Source organism: Cylas formicarius, unplaced genomic scaffold (genome assembly GCF_029955315.1).
Source record: "Cylas formicarius isolate icCylForm1 unplaced genomic scaffold, icCylForm1.1 PGA_scaffold_12__32_contigs__length_19106922, whole genome shotgun sequence".
NCBI classification, from domain to species: domain Eukaryota; kingdom Metazoa; phylum Arthropoda; class Insecta; order Coleoptera; family Brentidae; genus Cylas; species Cylas formicarius.
The window spans coordinates 2,820,665-2,841,136 of NW_026844225.1; the positions used below are offsets into that span (position 1 = coordinate 2,820,665).

A 20,472-nucleotide genomic window follows, 5' to 3' on the forward strand; every position below is an offset into this window, starting at 1 on the left:
TTTGAAAAATTCGATTTCATCGATTTTCAAAAGAAACTAGTAGAACTTGAATATAAAATTGCGGGAACGGTGTTAGATAGAGTTGTGAATATGGGTGGTCTTTTGATACTCAGTTATCTTTCAGGGCTCACATAAATAACAGAGAGGTAGAGCATCTAGAGTGCATGGTTTTTGCATAAGAAATTGTAAGCATTGCAATTTAATATGTCGTAAGGCAGTGTATACATCATTTGTCAGAAGAATACTTGACAAGTACGACATCGAACAAGTCATTATAAGAAAAATAATTTTCTGAAGTATTTGTATTACAGTTCTACTGATGTGTACCAAAGACAGACGTTCTGAAACCATACAATTTTCATTCTCTACAAAAGAGAACTAATGTGTATGCAGTATTTTTTTATACAAATTATTAAACAATATGATTAATGCTCCCGAATTATTAAATCAAATTAATATTTATGTTACAGTGTATTCACACGAAATTCCCTAAAGTTTTACGTAGACAATACCCATACTAACTATTATAGTAATTCCTCGATTATTGTGATGTGTAAATTGTGTAATTAAATCCGCTCAGAGTGTGATTTATAGCATATTTCGTCAGTTAGTAAGTTTAAATCTAAACTCTTCGAATTATAGAATTAATTATTATTATTATATTCTGTAATGTATTATTGCTTCTATTTAGGCTTTCTAATAATCATCGTCATATATTCTTAATTTGTCAAAAAATAGAATATAATTTCATGAATTACGCCACAAAAAAAATTGACAAAAAGGTCCCACTCTAGGTTATAATAACCGTTCACCAATAACTTTCTTAAAGAAAAGTGTTAGCAAAATGGTCTTAGATTCTACAATAGCATCTAACCCAGAAACGCGCTAATATATGGCATAGCTATTAATTTTAGCAGAAAAGAAAGAAAGAAACGAAATTAGAAAAAAAAAGATGTTGTGGTGAGTATATTGCCACTAAAGCTCATTTGCCACAAGGGGGAGAAATTTAGATTGTATTAATTTTGTGTAAGCAGATAACTGTAATTCCCTCATCCGACTGCATAAGTAAAACATCTCTGATATGCTGACGTTGTATAACGTGGAACAATGTGAGTTATTTTTCAAAGAAACTTCCACAGGCTACTGTAATACTTTTTACAAAGCTTCTGGATTCTTCCTGCTTCGGTTTTTGCTGAGTCGAAATTGCTGACGTTTGAAAAAGCTTTGTAAAAAGTAATGTAAGTTATGTTATTTGCTGTCCTTTGGGAAAATGGAAGACGTTGGCACATCTCATCAAGATAATCCGGTTTACCTGATTTTGTAATTTTATTAACACACCTATACATTTGCAATTTCCGTCGGTTACCCATGTTTTAAATATCCATAAATTATTCAAAAAAGGAGATATTTAACTACGGCAAGGTGTGTCATAGGCAAAAAAATCTCCATATGCCACATCTGCGTAATCAAACAAAGGCGTTGCAGAGCAAATATTTTTGTTTTGGGTTTAAAAATTCCCTAAATCTGTAAATGTTCTTAAGTCAAATGATAGAGAATTGTCAAAAGTCAAACCTAAAATTGTTGCTATATTTACAACTGGAATAATATTATTTTCAATCTCGAAGTTCGTTCATTCAGTATTTTCTCGAATGTCCTTGTTTTTATAGATGATAATAATTGAGGGTTACGTTTTAGTTTGTGCTGCAAACAAGTTCTAGTTGTTAAGATCTGCGTTAAGTTTTTGATTTTTTTTTGTTGCAATGCATTGGATATTAAATGAAGTTCAGAATCGTCGGCAAACTGTTGGGAGTGCTTACAATCCGCGAATCTTTCAGTTCTTTAGGTCTGCCATGTAGGCAATAGGTTAAATGACTGCTTTTTCCATATAGATGAGCATTTTTCATCGAAAATGCAGGAATTTATGATGTTTATTAATTCACCAGAATAAAAGAGCAAGCAGATTTTTAAATCTCGAATTGAAATTCCATCTTCTTCAAAAGCAATGGAAGTAATGGCTGTGATTATTTTGTCAGGATCGGTTTGATGAATTAGTTGAAAGTGTAATACTTCGTCTGTTCCCATATTCCTGCTGTTAATAGAGGAGGATGTGGTATCAACGAAATGGTGATGACGACGATGCAACGAAAATCCTTCCTTTAAAAACTCATCCAAATTTCAATTTTTATAATCCCTGAATATGAAGTGTTTTTTTTTTAATTTTAAGACACTGGGTTGTTGGAGAATAGTATAAACTAGGTTATAATGAGTAATAGATTGAGGGATAGGAATAGAATCTGATTTAATATGAGTCAGTGTACGACTTGATATAACAAGATCAATTAGACTTGGTTAAAAAATTTATTCTAGTCGGATGCGTGACGGTTTGTAGGAATAATCTGATTGTACTTAATTAAGACTAAACCAAGAATTTCTTCTAAAGCATCTAAGAAAGATGGTGATTGACAGTTAGTTATAAGAAAACAATATTGTTTTTGTAGATTAAAAGATGCTGAGTATTCAAGATTATGGATTTCTAAGTTTTTTTTTGTAATGAAGATATTTTTTAAAATAAATCTCAACCCCGCCTCCCCAATCTGCCCTTTCTGTCCTTAATAAATTATATTCAGGAATATTGAAACAATTGCTTGAAATATTTTCATTTTTTGACAACAAAAATTTTGATACCGTGTTCGCCGTTTCTAATTTCTAGTGATAATTAAATTTATGTAAATTTAAATGAAAAGAAAAATAGCGAACAAGAATAACAAAATTCTAAATATGTTGTTTCCTTTGTGTGTCCGTTATGGAAAAATAGGGAAGGTAGGTGAGGCCTTTTCTTCTTTACGATGTGGTTTATTGTATTGCGTTGTATTTCATATGTGACTAATTCTCTGTAACTGCTAAAATCGACCAGTTTAGTAAACCAACGCACCCAACGCGTTTTCTTAATATTTTTGGATCTTTCGCAACGTTGTGGAAACCAGGCTATTCTCGTTGCTCGTTTAGTTTTCCAAAAATAAACTGATATATTAAACCTCCGAGTCTAAACTCAAAATAACCTTCAGTGAGGTGGGTAGCCATATGTTTCGTGATATTTAGAACGGGAAGTTGTTATAACAAATTTTCTAATAGTGTTACCAAAGGTATTTAAAAAATTAACTTTGAGAACTTTCGTTTATTTATTTATTGGTATTTTTTTTAAATAGTCATTAATCAATGTTTGAATTATAATCGAAATAGTAGATGAACATAAAAAAAATCATAGAAAGCCCTAGAATAATTAATTTCGGAGGTACGTGAGCGCCAAATGTTGAGAAAAAAAATCGACAAAATATTTCGCGTAGTGTAGATGCAGTAAGCGAAGTATTTTAGATAAGCCTATTGCTTTTTTAATCATTTAAATGATTTAAAAATTCTTACCAATAAAAATAATAAAAATTCCGATTTTAGTCTTCACACACACAACACATTTTTCCAAAGACCTGTTTTTCCTCAAATAAATAGAAAAGTTCTTTTTTGTCAAAAACGACTCGAAATTTCGTATACTTTGCAATAACAAAAAATATTCAAAATCAAGCGAATAATTAGAATTTTTAAAGATATTCATAGCATTCCATTAAAAAAAATAAAGTTGGCATAAGGAAACACGATGTATTTGTATTTGACTTTTTTTCCTGTGTAATAGTTGTTGGCATAAGGTATAGGAGCATCTCAAATATAAATACTTATGGTATACATTGTCAATTGATATATATCAATAAGATCAATTATTATTTACTTTTTATTATTATTTCGTCTTTCAACTCAAACTCAAAGTAAACTTTGCCAACATTTGCTGAAAAGTAACTGTTATTCTAATTTAAAACATTATGCAACTACCTGTCCATCTACCTGCCGCTCTCCGGACTATTGACAATCAGCATAGGTTCAATACAACTCCTACAGAATACGGCTAAAAACAATTAAATTTTCAGTGCAATAATGATATATAACTCTGACGCATTGAGAAACAGGGTCCAGTTTACAAATAAACGCTCATAAAAGTTCAAAAATCAAAAGTGTTCAAGTGTCAGATTAATATCTTGCAGTTTATTACACACTTCTGAGACATCGAGAAAATATAGTAATTCAGCTTACAAGCAAGCAATTAAATCTTTTTCGTTATTCAAGAATAATAAATACTGTGTGTGCGTCACAGACCTTTTAAATAATAATAATGACAATGAGGTACGAAATGTTACAGAATTATCTAATCTACAAATAGAACAGTAACAAAATTTGCTGGTATTACAATTTATTATAATATCTCTTACATAATAAACATTTGTCTTAAAACTGACTCTTTTTCTGACTTTTGGAAACAAACAATAGTTAGACCTAGCCCCACAATAAACTAAAAATCTTCGCCCAGTTAGTGTGCTATGTACTATGTCCAAATTGCTTGAACAGGTAGTTGATCAACAAATGCGACAGTTTATAAACAAAAACAATGTACATCCTTCATGAAAAAGTAGATACAGATATAACTATAGATGTGAGATAGACCTTCGCCATCTAAATGATAAATTTGTACGTTTTTGCTTATTGTAGGTACAAGAAGAAATAGTCAATAAGAAGTTATCTCGCTACCTGTAAAACAAAATACCTTTGAAAAGATACGTGTATGACCTTAATTTTAGACAGGTCAATAAAATAGGCACACCAATGCATCGAATTGAATTTGGATTAACAATGCTATACAATTCCCTGCCAGATGCAATAAAATTTAGGCCTATATCAATTTTTAAAAGCTTCTGAAGAAACGTCCCGCGTATTAAAAAATCATATATGTCAAATTTTCCTTAAAATATTGTTGCCATATCTCAGCCAACAACTTCAGGTTAATCTAATCCCCTCCCTTCTTTTCAGGTGGTCACTTGATTCTTGATTTTATTTATTGCTGGCCTTTGTGGTAGAGAGCTCAAAATATTTGCTCAATAGTAAGTCTGATGTTGCTTGAGGGTAAATTATTTAGGGTTTTATTCGTAGTATTTATGCCATGCGCTATTAATATCTATTCTATAACATTTGCAAATAGCATTAATTTGTTTAAGAGTTTTAAATAGTAGTATATGTCTTCACTGATGTAATTAGACATATTTTATATTGTGGTTTCAGGTCAGTGATTCTCCCAAAAACTAATAAATATTTCAAACTAGAAACTCCTAGCGCTTTTCGGAGTTACATAGTGCTTAATGCAGCTTAATACTTTTAAAGATTGATAAATACCTCAAGTCCAGTTTTAATAACTTAAGAATAATAAGTAGATTCATTCATTTATTTATTTAATTATTTAATAATTTATTTATTTATTTAGAGAAGTCTAGAAGTAGGTTGTAGTACAAAGTATAAAATATTTACATAGCCATTGCAAGTAATAATGATAAGACGAAACTTAACCTGAAGTCTAGCCTAGCATAAACATTAACTCTAATAAAAAAAACAAGAGAATGGCAAAAGACTGAAATTAATAATTATAGTCTACTTGCGGTGCATTAAGAAAATACGTGAAAATTTTAAAATATTAGTTCTTGGAGTGGGCAGAAAAAATGTGTTACTATGCTTAGAGTTAATACGGGGAACAAGAAAATTTAGTCTATGTAATAGGTCAGAGCAAGCAAACATGTTATTAAAGAATGGTAATCATGTTGATCACTAAGAGACACATAAGCAAATCTATTTAATAATGTTGTATGCGAAAAGCCTTGTGGCGGATATACTCCGTCGCTTTTGAAAACTCGTGATATATGACGTCTATTTGAGAACCTTCACCAATAGCCTCAGAAATATACTGAGGCATAGTCGTTAAATTGGTAATAGTGGATCTTCCTTTAAAAAAACATGTTGCTGGGGGACTATTTGATCCTTATCAACATGAAATATTCTGTCCTGTTGGAGAGATTCTAAAACTTTACAGAAATTGCAGATAAGGGAAATAGCCCTATAGTTTGTGATTTGCGATCTACTGCCTTTTTTGTGTACGGGAATAATTTTAGACATTTTTCGATGGCATTCCAAGCTAAATTTCTATAGTTTTTCATCTTATTCGTGTAAGCTGATTAAAACTTATCTTTGAAATCGTTATCAAAAGATATATTCTGAGTGCAGATGTTCCAAACAAATACAAAATTTCTCTGGGGTACCGCATGATTCGATTTTGGATCCGATTTTGTTTTTGATTGACACTTCTTACATTTTCAAATCTTTAAATTTTTGCAATTGTGTTGCAGTTGTAGTTTAAAGCTAAATCCATTAAAATTCTATTTAATTATATCTGGGAATAAAAATAAATTTAAGGTCCTAAAACAAGGAGCTCTGGAGTAAGCGTTTAAAAAATGTATTTCAAAAGGCATAAATGTCACTAAAAAATTTATATAGTAACAGGCATAATTGAAAATAATGAAGCAATTATGTGAGACACTGGTTCTCTTACATTTCGACTACAGTGATGTGATTTATGTTTTTATTACCGATGGTGAGTATTTAGAAGTTGCAGAATGCTGCTGTACGCTGAAAATTTGACCCCTACATTTTAACATATTTGCCTTGAAATTTTTTATAATCTCGATTTTTCAACTTTGAGAGCGTAACATGTGCCGTAAGAGTGCCTTGTTTCAGAGGTTCTTTGAAGTGGTGGGAGGTGTTTTAGTTCTTTTTGGAAATCAATATCGATATTTCCAAGAAGGCTTAACGTATTTTAATAAACTCGAAGTAGTTAAGAAGGGCTTTTCTTAGGCTAACAATCGCGTTTGCTTAACTTGCCACCAGTTGCCGTCCTCTGACATACTCACAGAAACAATATGACTTTTCCATCATTAGATAGTTAAACAAGAACCTAACCACATCTCAGTATCTTTACCCTAACCTAAAATAAGAATAAAAGAATTTACCACCTTAAAACTCTGGGAATGATTTTTAAAATGAGAATAAAATGTCTTTTTTAAATTATTAATGTTGAAAACCATTTTTAAAAACTTCCAGAAATAATTTATTTCTAATTATTTTATTTTTATCTTTAGAAATACTACGCATCTCTCATGTCTCCAATTGATACTAATCAGAGTCGCTTGATTTCCCATCGTTTTAAATGGTTTTACTTTGTTGAATAATGATTGTGTTTATAACGTCTTAATCGAAAAAAGATGAGCTCATCACACCACCAAACTGGCAAGCTAAGCAGCAGCAATCGCATCACTAGAATGTTTGATAGTCTAGAAAAAGATCGTTTAAGCGACTTATTTCGTCTTTTTTGCCTTGTTGATCGTTCCAAAGAAAGAGCAAACAACATTACACCAAAAAAAATCATTTTTAAAACAATACTCACTTGCAAACAGTGCATTAATAGTGGCATTTGATTGGTTCATACTTTATGTTATAATGGATATTCCACTAGACAGTTTTGACGTTTACTAGTTTTGTCAAATGTTATTTGTGATGAAACTACTTATTTCCTACAAATAAAACATTTACGAGTTCGATAATAAGTAGTTTAATGTATTTTTTCTTGTGTAAAAATATTTTGTAACTACGAACTAACCCAAAGTACCATGTTTTTGGCAAAACTAATTCCAAAAGTAACCTTATTTACGTATTTTTAATTTAGCAAGAGATAATTTGTAAGGTATTTTTTGCTTTTTGTTGCCATAACGCTGCTCTAATAAAGGAATATATCAACATGACATGTACTCCACTGTCTTTTTTGTACACCAAAAGAGTTTACTTTTTTTTGTGCTCCATGTTAATATAATCATTCCAATTAAAAATATCACATGCAAACCTCATGACTACAGAACTAATTAATTGGCAAAACTCTATGGAGCAAAAATATAGTATTCCTATTAATGCTAAAATATTCAATAGTTTTATCTATAAATGATCTACCTAACTATCCTTAACTTTGTTGTTTTGTACTTACCTTACAAGTTACGTATTGTTAAATGGCGAAATTATTAATTATGTTAAATATGTACATCTTACGTGCCTATGTCTACTAACAATCTAGATCTCTTTGCAAAATTTACAATAGTGGAATCTGTCTATTAAATACCACTTGAAAAATTCGATAGCCGTGTGTTTCCAACAAAATGCAAAACATCTTTGACTCACTGAAAGACACGGTATAGGGTAAGTCGAAGCCAAACATTGCCACCTTACACTAAATTAACATTTTTTTCTAAAACAAGATAAATTAATAACATTGAGGACAATTAAACTTTCTTTAGCTATCTTTATTCATATTAGGATCTACAGATTAAAGCTAAAAAATAGTTAAAAAATAAGTGAGGACAGTGAGGAGCAGCAAACATTTCGCTGTCATGTTTGGTTGAAAGTCACAGGCTTCATATTTAGGGTGAATCAACTATAGGGTAAAGTTCGTTATCTCTTCTCCATATCTCCATATTATCTCAATATCTTCTTCCCTACAGGTGTGTCATAAAGAAAAAAAAACACGATTCTTAATGTCCTTTCAATTCTTTCTTGGGTTTCTTTTATGGAGTGCTTTTTGCTAGTCTGTCGACTTTTGTTGAACCCGATTTGGTGCTTTGGTGCGAGCAGATCTGTGGTAATTTGCTGGGCTTTGATATTTAAAGCCAGCTTCCTCTTTACCGTGGCTATTTTAATTTAGGGAGCATGCATTTAGAATCTGGAGTTGAGTGGATAATCTGATTAGAGCCAATGGTGTCGTTTTTAACACTAATTTCTTATTGCCAAGTAAATTATCGTAAAGACTATAATCAGATCCCTATCTGAGTTAGTAACAGAACTCTTGCTGTTTTTCTCGAGAAGTTTTTTTTAGCACTTGATATCCGATTGTACTTGGTTTGCTTATATCTGCGAATTAAACCGAAGCAGTTTTCTTGGTCCCACTCATACTTGCGTTGTTTTTGTCTAAAAACTCATCGACTTCTTACAAGTTCCAACAACACTTGATACACTTTGGGAATTAGTATGAAAAGTTTGTTCGTGTTCTTTTTGTGGCTAAACAAACTAAGTCCCTCCGGGTGTAGCCTCTGGTTTAAATGGATATATGGTGGCTTTAAATCCAGAAATAATATTTGATGGAGTCAGCCGGAGTAAAAATTTCTCGTAAGCTCATTTTTGTAAGTGCTTTGCTAGGGTTTATTCTGAAAAAACGTCTGAAAACTTCTAAATACGAACTTGACCATGAGTTGCAACTTGTGCGACCTGTTGCTTAGAAGACAAAATAAAGATAGGCCCATGCATATTAGTAGAATGGGGTCAGGATTCTGTGCTAATTGAAAAATCCAGAAAATATAAGGTAGCTTGTGTTACAATGAATAAAAACATTTGAAAATAATGATTATATCGGATATTGTGTCTATGTTTTCTTATATTTTATTTGAATAAATATTAAAAACTAGTTTTAGAATTAAAATATTGAAATATTTATTAAAAGCATATATATAAAAACATGTTTCCCAAAAAAGGAGTTTATTTAGCAAAATGCTACTTTTTAATAGTTTTCTAAATAATACGTTCATAAATTAGTTTAAACCGGTCTAAAAATAAACTTAAGCACTTCTGTTTTTTATTACTGACAATTTTTTCAGTAGTTATCTCAAAAAAACTAAAGACAATCACTAATTTTTTGTTGATAGTAATTTTTTCTTTTCCTGATATCACAGATATGGTATTTTGGCATCTTTTTTTTTGATTAAATAGAACGAAAATTTGCTTTTTCAGTTTTTTATTTACTGGTGCACCTAAAATAAAAAATATTTAAAAATCTGTATTGTACGAATTACCTAACTATTACTAAATAATAATTTTTTAATTTAATTCTAAGATCTGTTATTTTAGTATAAATAATAACATAATACTTAAACATGAAGGAGCAGCTTTTCATCTACACTTAATTCAGAGTTCATGTTTGAAATTATAAAACTGTTTAACTGACAGACTGGTAGTGAAGTATCTGGAAATACTTTTATATTTGCCCACATTTTTTGTTTCTTCATTTATTTGTTCTTTTATATTTTTTGTATTCTAATTATTGCCACCCATTTTTGCTACCACTGATGGGGAAGTTTTGGTATTATAATCTTCCATACTACTTTTAGAGATTAAAATACTATGATTCACTATTTAGATTTAGTGTATATTTTTGCACACAGTAGCTCCTATATAGAAGTCAGCGTAAATACACTCATATTTTGTACAAAACCACCTTAAGCAGTTTGGCATCTCGCATAGTTTGTTGTTTTTGGATACTATATACAGTTTATCTTATGACTTCAATGCCCAAATATTTATATTGGTGATAATTATTTCATATTTGCAAAGCAATTTAGTTCGATGTTTTTTATGAATATCTTGTATATGCGAATTGTTTACACCCTTAGTAATTTTGACTTTTCAGGACACTTTTTTGTCTTTAGTATACTTCAACACTACTTTGTCCTCACGTTTTATAATATTTCCATGAATCCATCCATGTATTTAATAGTTTTGTGCATACTCGCAAGAACCTAATGTCAATTTTATTTTAGAATTTCTTGAAATAGTTATTATACTAGCAATAGTACACTCAAACACAAAGTTTATAAAAAATAATTATAAAAATGTAACTGATACTCCATATTATTATACTTCACGTAGGTAAAGAAAACATTTATAAGGCCAGCTAAAAGCATTAATACATGTTGTTAAAGATAGCAAAATAAGCTGTTAAAAAACCAAAAAGGAATATACAGATCGAGTTAAGGGTTTTCGAGAAAATATTTTTTTCCGGGAGACAAAATAACCCAACCCAAAAAATATATTTTTTTAAATACTTCGCGATATATGACACAGTTTCAACAGTTTACCTTCTACCTTTCTGCTAAAATTGAAAGATAGCTGCAAATTTAAGGCACTTATTACATTTCTTAATATAGAATACCTTGAACACCCTGAGGTGAAAACTTTAAATTCAAAAGTTTTTGCTGTCCATATGACCTATGTGATTATTTCAATTATTGTCAAGTTATCGTCAATTACCATTATAAGGTGTTCGATCTTATATTGGTAGAGGAATATTTTTCGGGTAAATTGTAAGTATCAATTAGTTTTTTGTTATTATTATAAATTTGCCTAACCTCTAGCCTGGTTCAGCCAGGCTATTTTTTTGCGACGCTGTGCGCGTTTCTTTTTTTTGAAAAGACAATCGACAAAAAGGAACGAGAACGGCACCTAGTCAGTTGCGATTAAACAAGCAAGGTAGGATTTACTTTCCGCGTCGATACAAAATTTGGTCCATACGAGTCGGATATTAGTTTTCGGAAAATAATTGTGTAATCGGTGATTGCAAGACTTTCCCCGGATTTTTCGTTGTTCGCGAGCAAGTGCCTTTCGTATTGTCGTAGTTGGATCGACAAAAGCCGAGAAAAGATCCAGGTAAAAGGTTGGGCAAATAAATTTAATTTTACCGATTTTACAATTTACCTTGCTCCGCGACCAAAAAAATTCGCTTTCTTTTTTTTATCGACTTTCGTCGAAATTCGATTAATATATCTATGTATATATATATATATATATATATATATATATATATATATATATATATATATATATATATATATATATATATATATATATATATATATATATATATATATATATATATATATATATATATATATATATATATATATATATATATATATATATTGAGCTGTATATAGAATTCGCTCGATACCGCAAACGTGGTTCACCCAAAACGAAATCCATTGCACGTTTGCACGTCACGAATGACTCCGGATGCGTTCAAATTTAATTTGCTGGCGGTCGCTTTGTGACGTGCCGCGGATTTAGTTTTGGAGGAGCTACATATTTTTTAAAAAGGTGTCAACTTTTGCTAAGATTTTATGGGAATACGACAAAACGTTAATAATTAATAAACACCTGTCAATATAAAAAATGGTATGGAGACATTCAATTTTCTGTGAAATAAGATTTTTTAATTTAGACATTTAGATAAGCGAGACAAAAATGATCCCTGACCAACACGAAGGATTTTTTTTAGATTAGCTTTTTACTTCTACTTAATTTTAGTTGTTATTATGGATATAATTTTAATTTTTATTCTAGCTTCTATGTACACTTATGTACTATTGGTTTAATATGCAATGTTGCAATGTCACAAATAATACAAAAGAGGATCATCCCTATCAAAATTCGACTATGAGGGCAAATACGTATCACATTCGCTACGAAAGATGGTATACAAACAAAAACGATCTTAAGCGGCCGCCGCAACCGCAAGTCTTTTATTACCTGACCGTTTTTGCAAATTTGACCCTTTCTCTCTGCTTCGCTGGCGGCCGCGATGTTCACGACAGGACTTCATATTTTGCTAATTAAAAATAAACGATCCATCCGATTATAGTTTTTGAAAAAGTAGCTGATTAGTTGATATTCAATGCATATCATTTATAAAGAGCATTTTTTTGATAAACCAAATAGTTTTGGTTAGTTACAGCGAGGTAAACGATAACATAAAAATGAGTTTTCAGGACAAGCGTGTATTCGTTAAAGATATAAAAGCATTTTGAGGTGTGTTTTTAAAATGAAAAAAAAAAAAAAAGATTTCTAATAAAAATATTGAAAAGCGGTCTTGTCAGTTTAATGGCTGTATGTTGTAGATAACAACAACATAATAATATTTTTTTCTCATTTTTATTATAAAATTCACTCCCACCACCCCCTGCACCATACGATTTTTGTACGACCAGTTGATTTTGTATTCTTAGGGACAGTGTAAAATTGCTACACATTTATGTTTTTAAAATAGGAAAATAATCACTCAGACCAGCCTGTAGAACTCCAGAGTTTTTGATTAAAGTTGAAAATGAATTTTTTAGGGGTGGAACTATTATAAAATAATTTTTTAAAAATGTGTCTGGATTGTTAGGCCTTTAAAATTTCTTAAACAGCAAATACCCCTTAGCCTACGAATTCATTATAAGAGGCAAAAATATATATAAAAACAATTTCAGTTTGAAATGTTTGTTTGCGTTTTGTTTACGTTGACGCAATCAAATGAATATTAATATTTTTGATCGCATTATTTAAAAGGAAGTTTGAATTACGATTCTAAAATTTGTAAAATGTCTTTATAAAATTTTTATTTTGACATCAATTTATAGAAGTTTATGCCTCTTTCAAAAAAAAGTAATTTTTTTAAGATTAACATTTTATTTCTACATAATTTCAGGTGTTATTATAGATATAATTTTAGTTTTTATTCTAGCTTCTATGTACACTTATGTATTATTAGTTTAATATGAAGTGTTGCCAATAAAATATAATACAAATAATTACTAATGTCAAATATAATAAAACGGCACCATTCCTATGTAACAAGCAATTAATCTAAAAATGCAACTATGAGAGAAATACCATCATATTCCCTACGAAAGACAAAAACAAAACAAAAACGATCCTAAGCGCCTGCCGGAACCGCTAAGTCGTTTATTGTCTGACTGTGCGTTTTGTAATCCTTAATTTTCAAATTTTTAAATTTAAATTATGCCATTTATTTCCGTTTTAATATTTTGGCAAATCTTCGTCATTGCTGACGAAGCAAAGGATAAATAGTTGGACGTTTCCGTCTTAGTGTGATGCACTACTGCTTCAATGACTTGCTCCTTAGAAAACCGTTTCAAAAAATTTCTAAGTTCTTCTAAGTATAAATTTCTTCTTAGAGAATTCACTAATTCAATCCACAAACTTGCCTTTAGCTGTTTTAAACAAAAATCCCAATGTGCGAGTTTATTTATTGTTTTACGTGATTCTGTCAAATAGCATGAAGCATTTAATTTCGTATTTCTTCGAGTTTTAATTTTGTTTTTCCATATTAGTCATGACTTGTCAGAGCTTTTGATTTTTTAAACGTTTCTGGCGAAATACGCATTTTAAAACTCGTATAGGTTTTGTAACAGTTTTTATGTCATTGTAAACTTGTTTCCTTATGTAATTAAAATTCAAAAAAATATGTAGAGCATTAGGATCCTTGCCTTAACAGAATGCGGATGCGGATTTTTGCACATTCAATTAATTTTTGTTTGGATATTTGTTTTGACGTTACGAGCTTTCCGCCTTATTGACAAGTTACACATAATTGGAAGTTAAAAACTTTTCCTTTAGTGTTAGCAGCTTTTTTCGTTAAAGGCTTTAATTTCATTGTAGAATCAAGTTCGCAATTAGAACCTGTACTGATTTTAATATCCATTTGGATGTAAATTATAACTAATGCGTTATTATTTATCATTCTCACACAAAAATAAATATATTTTAGTCATATTATAAACTACTTCACTCCCTCAAACAAAACTATTTTGACACTTAAAACGCAGACATAAAAAATAAATAAAATCATCCTCGCTGCGAAAGCGGGTGTACAAGCGCACGTCGGAACCGCAAAGTCGTTTATTGCCTGACCGTCCTCGCAAATCTGACCCTTCCTCGCTGCTTCGCTGGCGGCCGTGATATTTACGACATGGTTTCACATTTTGCTAATGAAAAAAAAAACTGTCCATCAGATTGGGGTTTTCAAAAAAATAACGGATTCGTTGACCTTCAATGCATATCTATTATAGGAAGCACTTTTTTGATAAGCCAAATAGTTTTCAAGTTAGAGCGAGGTAAACGATAACATAAAAATCAGTTTTCAGAGCAAGCTTTTATTCAGTAGAGACTCCCATGTAAAAGCATTATCCGGTGTATTTAAAATGAAAAAATAAAGTATTTCTAATAAAAATATTGAAAAGCGGTTTTGTCAATTTAAGAGCAGTATGGTGTATACAACAAAATAATAATAATTTCTTGATAATTTTTAGAAAATTCACCCCCACCACCCCCTGCACCGCACGATTTTTATACGACCAATTGATGATGCATTCTTAGTGTACAAGAAATGATAAAAAGTGATTATTACGTTATAGCAAGAAAGTGCAAACGAAAATCCAGTTTAATAGAATTTTGCGAACTTATTAAATCTACTAAGGAAAAAGGTATTTCTACTACTACAAAAATATAAACGAAGTCGGGACATTTTTACATCTTGACTTTTCACAACCCAACTTGCATGTCAAGGGTTCCATTCTTGAGAAACATTTAATTGTTAAATCCGCAAGGCGACATCTTCACTACCGAGATATAGAGTGTTTTTAAATTTTCGGCCCTTTAGAAAATTGCCCATAACATTTTTATTTATGAAAATTTTGGATCCAGATAAAAACATTATTATGGCATTTTAAGGCAAATGCACTTTCTTTTTATTCTTTTTATGTATTTGTGTATTGTGTCTCTGTCAGTTAAGGGCATAAATTTTATGCTTTATTGAATTTTGTATCACATAATTTTAATGGAAAAACTGAACGCAGAGGCAGTTAATGAACTTTATTTCGATAAATATCCGGGGCAGCAACAACCAGACAAGGAGGCAAGGCAAAATCAAAACGACTTAAATGAGGAAGAGAAAATCCGGAAATTGAATATGATTGCACAAGTGTTGCAAAATCCAAGCATTAATTCTTGAAAAGAGTATTAAATGAAGTGTTTGGATAATGTTGGATTGGAAGTAGTGGCCTGCGAAATTGTGTGTAACTCCTCTAGTTTTTTTTATGGGGGATATTTACAGATCTTATATTAAAGAATTTTCTAAACCAAATTACAATTAGAGGAAGTCACTCGCGAAGCGTTTACTCCCATCAATCTTATAGAGTTAGTGAATAGTTGCCATTCAGTAAGAAAACTGACGTTCGGTGTATAAGAAGTATTCAGGAATTTTGTATTCGAATACTTATTGCATTCTGTTTATTAAAATAACTATAATTTATGAATAATTGATAAAATTCCAATAAAAGGATTAAATGGTTCTTAGGTTTCGTGTTTTTCACTTAAATTATTTTAAATTGTCCTTATCTTATCTTTATGTTAAGTTCCAGAGTTTATTAAGTAAAGTAAACAAACCAGACTCTTTTAAAAAACTCCACTAAACATTTTGCCCACTCTGTCCAAAATCCTGAAAAAATTCATAAAGCAACAAATTCAGTCACATGTAAGAAAAAATTCTTGTGAGCTTTCAGTCGTCCTGACAAGTAAAATGCTGTGACGCAGTGTTTAAATCAAACTATCCTTTACAGAGCTCGACCTTGGGACTTCATTAGAAAATTTTGCAGGAACGTTGCTAAGGCCCTCAAAATCATACTGGCAAAGTTTTACATAGGAAACGTTGTGACTTCCGAAATCGGAAGTCACCACGTTGTAGATGAAGTCCCATCGTTCGAGTGTTCGAAGTGTTTTCGGAGCGCGAGCATTGAAGATGCCAAGTGAGATTTTGGCGAAACGTCTGCAGGATTCCAGTCGGATGCAAGATTTGCAGGATTCCAGTCGGATGCAGGATTCCAGTCGGAGTTCAACGAGCGAACGGATGATATCCCGGAATATAGTGTCATCATATATATATATATATATATATATATATATATATATATATATATATATATATATATATATATATATATATATATGATGACACTATATTCCGGGATATCATCCGTTCGCTCGTTGAACTCCGACTGGAATCCTGCATCCGACTGGAATCCTGCAAATCTTGCATCCGACTGGAATCCTGCAGACGTTTCGCCAAAATCTCACTTGGCATCTTCAATGCTCGCGCTCCGAAAACACTTCGAACACTCGAACGATGGGACTTCATCTACAACGTGGTGACTTCCGATTTCGGAAGTCACAACGTTTTCTATGTAAAACTTTGCCAGTATGATTTTGAGGGCCTTAGCAACGTTCCTGCAAAATTTTCTAATGAAGTCCCAAGGTCGAGCTCTGTAAAGGATAGTTTGATTTAAACACTGCGTCACAGCATTTTACTTGTCAGGACGACTGAAAGCTGACAAGAATTTTTTCTTACATGTGACTGAATTTGTTGCTTTATGAATTTTTTCAGGATTTTGGACAGAGTGGGCAAAATGTTTAGTGGAGTTTTTTAAAAGAGTCTGGTTTGTTTACTTTACTTAATAAACTCTGGAACTTAACATAAAGATAAGATAAGGACAATTTAAAATAATTTAAGTCAAAAACACGAAACCTAAGAACCATTTAATCCTTTTATTGGAATTTTATCAATTATTCATAAATTATAGCTATTTTAATAAACAGAATGCAATAAGTATTCGAATACAAAATATCCTGAATACTTCTTATACACCGAACGTCAGTTTTCTTACTGAATGGCAACTATTCACTAACTCTATAAGATTGATGGGAGTAAACGCTTCGCGAGTGACTTCCTCTAATTGTAATTTGGTTTAGAAAATTCTTTAATATAAGATCTGTAAATATCCCCCATAAAAAAAACTAGAGGAGTTACACACAATTTCGCAGGCCACTACTTCCAATCCAACATTATCCAAACACTTCATTTAATACTCTTTTCAAGAATTAATGCTTGGATTTTGCAACACTTGTGCAATCATATTCAATTTCCGGATTTTCTCTTCCTCATTTAAGTCGTTTTGATTTTGCCTTGCCTCCTTGTCTGGTTGTTGCTGCCCCGGATATTTATCGAAATAAAGTTCATTAACTGCCTCTGCGTTCAGTTTTTCCATTAAAATTATGTGATACAAAATTCAATAAAGCATAAAATTTATGCCCTTAACTGACAGAGACACAATACACAAATACATAAAAAGAATAAAAAGAAAGTGCATTTGCCTTAAAATGCCATAATAATGTTTTTATCTGGATCCAAAATTTTCATAAATAAAAATGTTATGGGCAATTTTCTAAAGGGCCGAAAATTTAAAAACACTCTATATCTCGGTAGTGAAGATGTCGCCTTGCGGATTTAACAATTAAATGTTTCTCAAGAATGGAACCCTTGACATGCAAGTTGGGTTGTGAAAAGTCAAGATGTAAAAATGTCCCGACTTCGTTTATATTTTTGTAGTAGTAGAAATACCTTTTTCCTTAGTAGATTTAATAAGTTCGCAAAATTCTATTAAACTGGATTTTCGTTTGCACTTTCTTGCTATAACGTAATAATCACTTTTTATCATTTCTTGTACACTAAGAATGCATCATCAATTGGTCGTATAAAAATCGTGCGGTGCAGGGGGTGGTGGGGGTGAATTTTCTAAAAATTGTCAAGAAATTATTATTATTTTGTTGTATACACCATACTGCTCTTAAATTGACAAAACCGCTTTTCAATATTTTTATTAGAAATACTTTATTTTTTCATTTTAAATACACCGGATAATGCTTTTATATGGGAGTCTCTACTGAATAAAAGCTTGCTCTGAAAACTGATTTTTATGTTATCGTTTACCTCGCTCTAACTTGAAAACTATTTGGCTTATCAAAAAAGTGCTTCCTATAATAGATATGCATTGAAGGTCAACGAATCCGTTATTTTTTTGAAAACCCCAATCTGATGGACAGTTTTTTTTTTCATTAGCAAAATGTGAAACCATGTCGTAAATATCACGGCCGCCAGCGAAGCAGCGAGGAAGGGTCAGATTTGCGAGGACGGTCAGGCAATAAACGACTTTGCGGTTCCGACGTGCGCTTGTACACCCGCTTTCGCAGCGAGGATGATTTTATTTATTTTTTATGTCTGCGTTTTAAGTGTCAAAATAGTTTTGTTTGAGGGAGTGAAGTAGTTTATAATATGACTAAAATATATTTATTTTTGTGTGAGAATGATAAATAATAACGCATTAGTTATAATTTACATCCAAATGGATATTAAAATCAGTACAGGTTCTAATTGCGAACTTGATTCTACAATGAAATTAAAGCCTTTAACGAAAAAAGCTGCTAACACTAAAGGAAAAGTTTTTAACTTCCAATTATGTGTAACTTGTCAATAAGGCGGAAAGCTCGTAACGTCAAAACAAATATCCAAACAAAAATTAATTGAATGTGCAAAAATCCGCATCCGCATTCTGTTAAGGCAAGGATCCTAATGCTCTACATATTTTTTTGAATTTTAATTACATAAGGAAACAAGTTTACAATGACATAAAAACTGTTACAAAACCTATACGAGTTTTAAAATGCGTATTTCGCCAGAAACGTTTAAAAAATCAAAAGCTCTGACAAGTCATGACTAATATGGAAAAACAAAATTAAAACTCGAAGAAATACGAAATTAAATGCTTCATGCTATTTGACAGAATCACGTAAAACAATAAATAAACTCGCACATTGGGATTTTTGTTTAAAACAGCTAAAGGCAAGTTTGTGGATTGAATTAGTGAATTCTCTAAGAAGAAATTTATACTTAGAAGAACTTAGAAATTTTTTGAAACGGTTTTCTAAGGAGCAAGTCATTGAAGCAGTAGTGCATCACACTAAGACGGAAACGTCCAACTATTTATCCTTTGCTTCGTCAGCAATGACGAAGATTTGCCAAAATATTAAAACGGAAATAAATGGCATAATTTAAATTTAAAAATTTGAAAATTAAGGATTACAAAACGCACAGTCAGACAATAAACGACTTAGCGGTTCCGGCAGGCGCTTAGGATCGTTTTTGTTTTGTTTTTGTCACAAAGCGACCGCCAGCAAATTAAATTTGAACGCATCCGGAGTCATTCGTGACGTGCAAACGTGCAATGGATTTCGTTTTGGGTGAACCACGTTTGCGGTATCGAGCGAATTCTGTATACAGCTGAATATATATATATATATATATATATATATATATATATATATATATATATATATATATATATATATATATATATATATATATATATATATTTCTTTCTTTCGTTTTTAATATGAGTTTGGATATAGGAAAGACAATTTGTTTCGAGCAAATCCAATTGACTCCTTTACTTTGAGAGGCATTCTAACCAGGTTTAAATCTTGACTAGCCTCATTTTCGGATTCTTAATTTAACCTAAATAACTGATTACATTTCATCGGTAATTAGCGGCGGCAATTTAGAAAATTTCGGGTCTTCTTTTGTCTATTTTGTTATTGGAAAATGGCACCCACTCGTTCGGCTTCCAATACTGAAAAATTAAATAGATATATCGTTCAAAAAACTACTTGTTTAAATAATATTAAAGATGCTTAGCTGTAAAAGCCAAGGCTGATGACCCGCAAATTTATGAACTCAAGGGTAGATATGAAGATACATTGAAAGAATATACAAAGTTTCAAGAACTTCATAACAATATCTTGATTTTAACTTCCGTTTTGGGGAACAAGAATTTTTACAATAGGATGAAGTTAGGGCCACTATTTCAAAGATATTTTATGGGTTCAAAGCGATTTATTTCGAGCTTGTTGTTACTGGTTCTTCGTCCACACCCATTTCGCAATGTACAAAAAAATCGATCAAACTGGAGCCTTTAGGCGTAAAGGTTTTTTCGGGGAACTATAAAGAGTGGAGAA

The 20,472-nt window shown here is 31.3% G+C and overlaps 1 protein-coding gene across 4 annotated transcripts in view; it reads left to right on the top strand.

Moving 5' to 3' along the window:
- The window catches only part of LOC132708654 (integrin alpha-PS2), a 179,598-nt gene that overhangs the window by 48,308 nt on the left and 110,818 nt on the right, over nucleotides 1–20,472 (top strand). Inside the window, exon 1 of one of the 4 annotated variants that reach the window (XM_060681119.1) lies at nucleotides 3,109–3,143. The exons of 2 other annotated variants lie outside the window; for them this stretch is intronic. The gene's annotated coding sequence lies outside the window, so the exon portion shown is untranslated. Of the gene's footprint in view, nucleotides 1–3,108; nucleotides 3,144–11,255; nucleotides 11,437–20,472 lie in introns of those variants that run through there. One more of the 4 variants, XM_060681118.1, reaches the window with a different exon arrangement.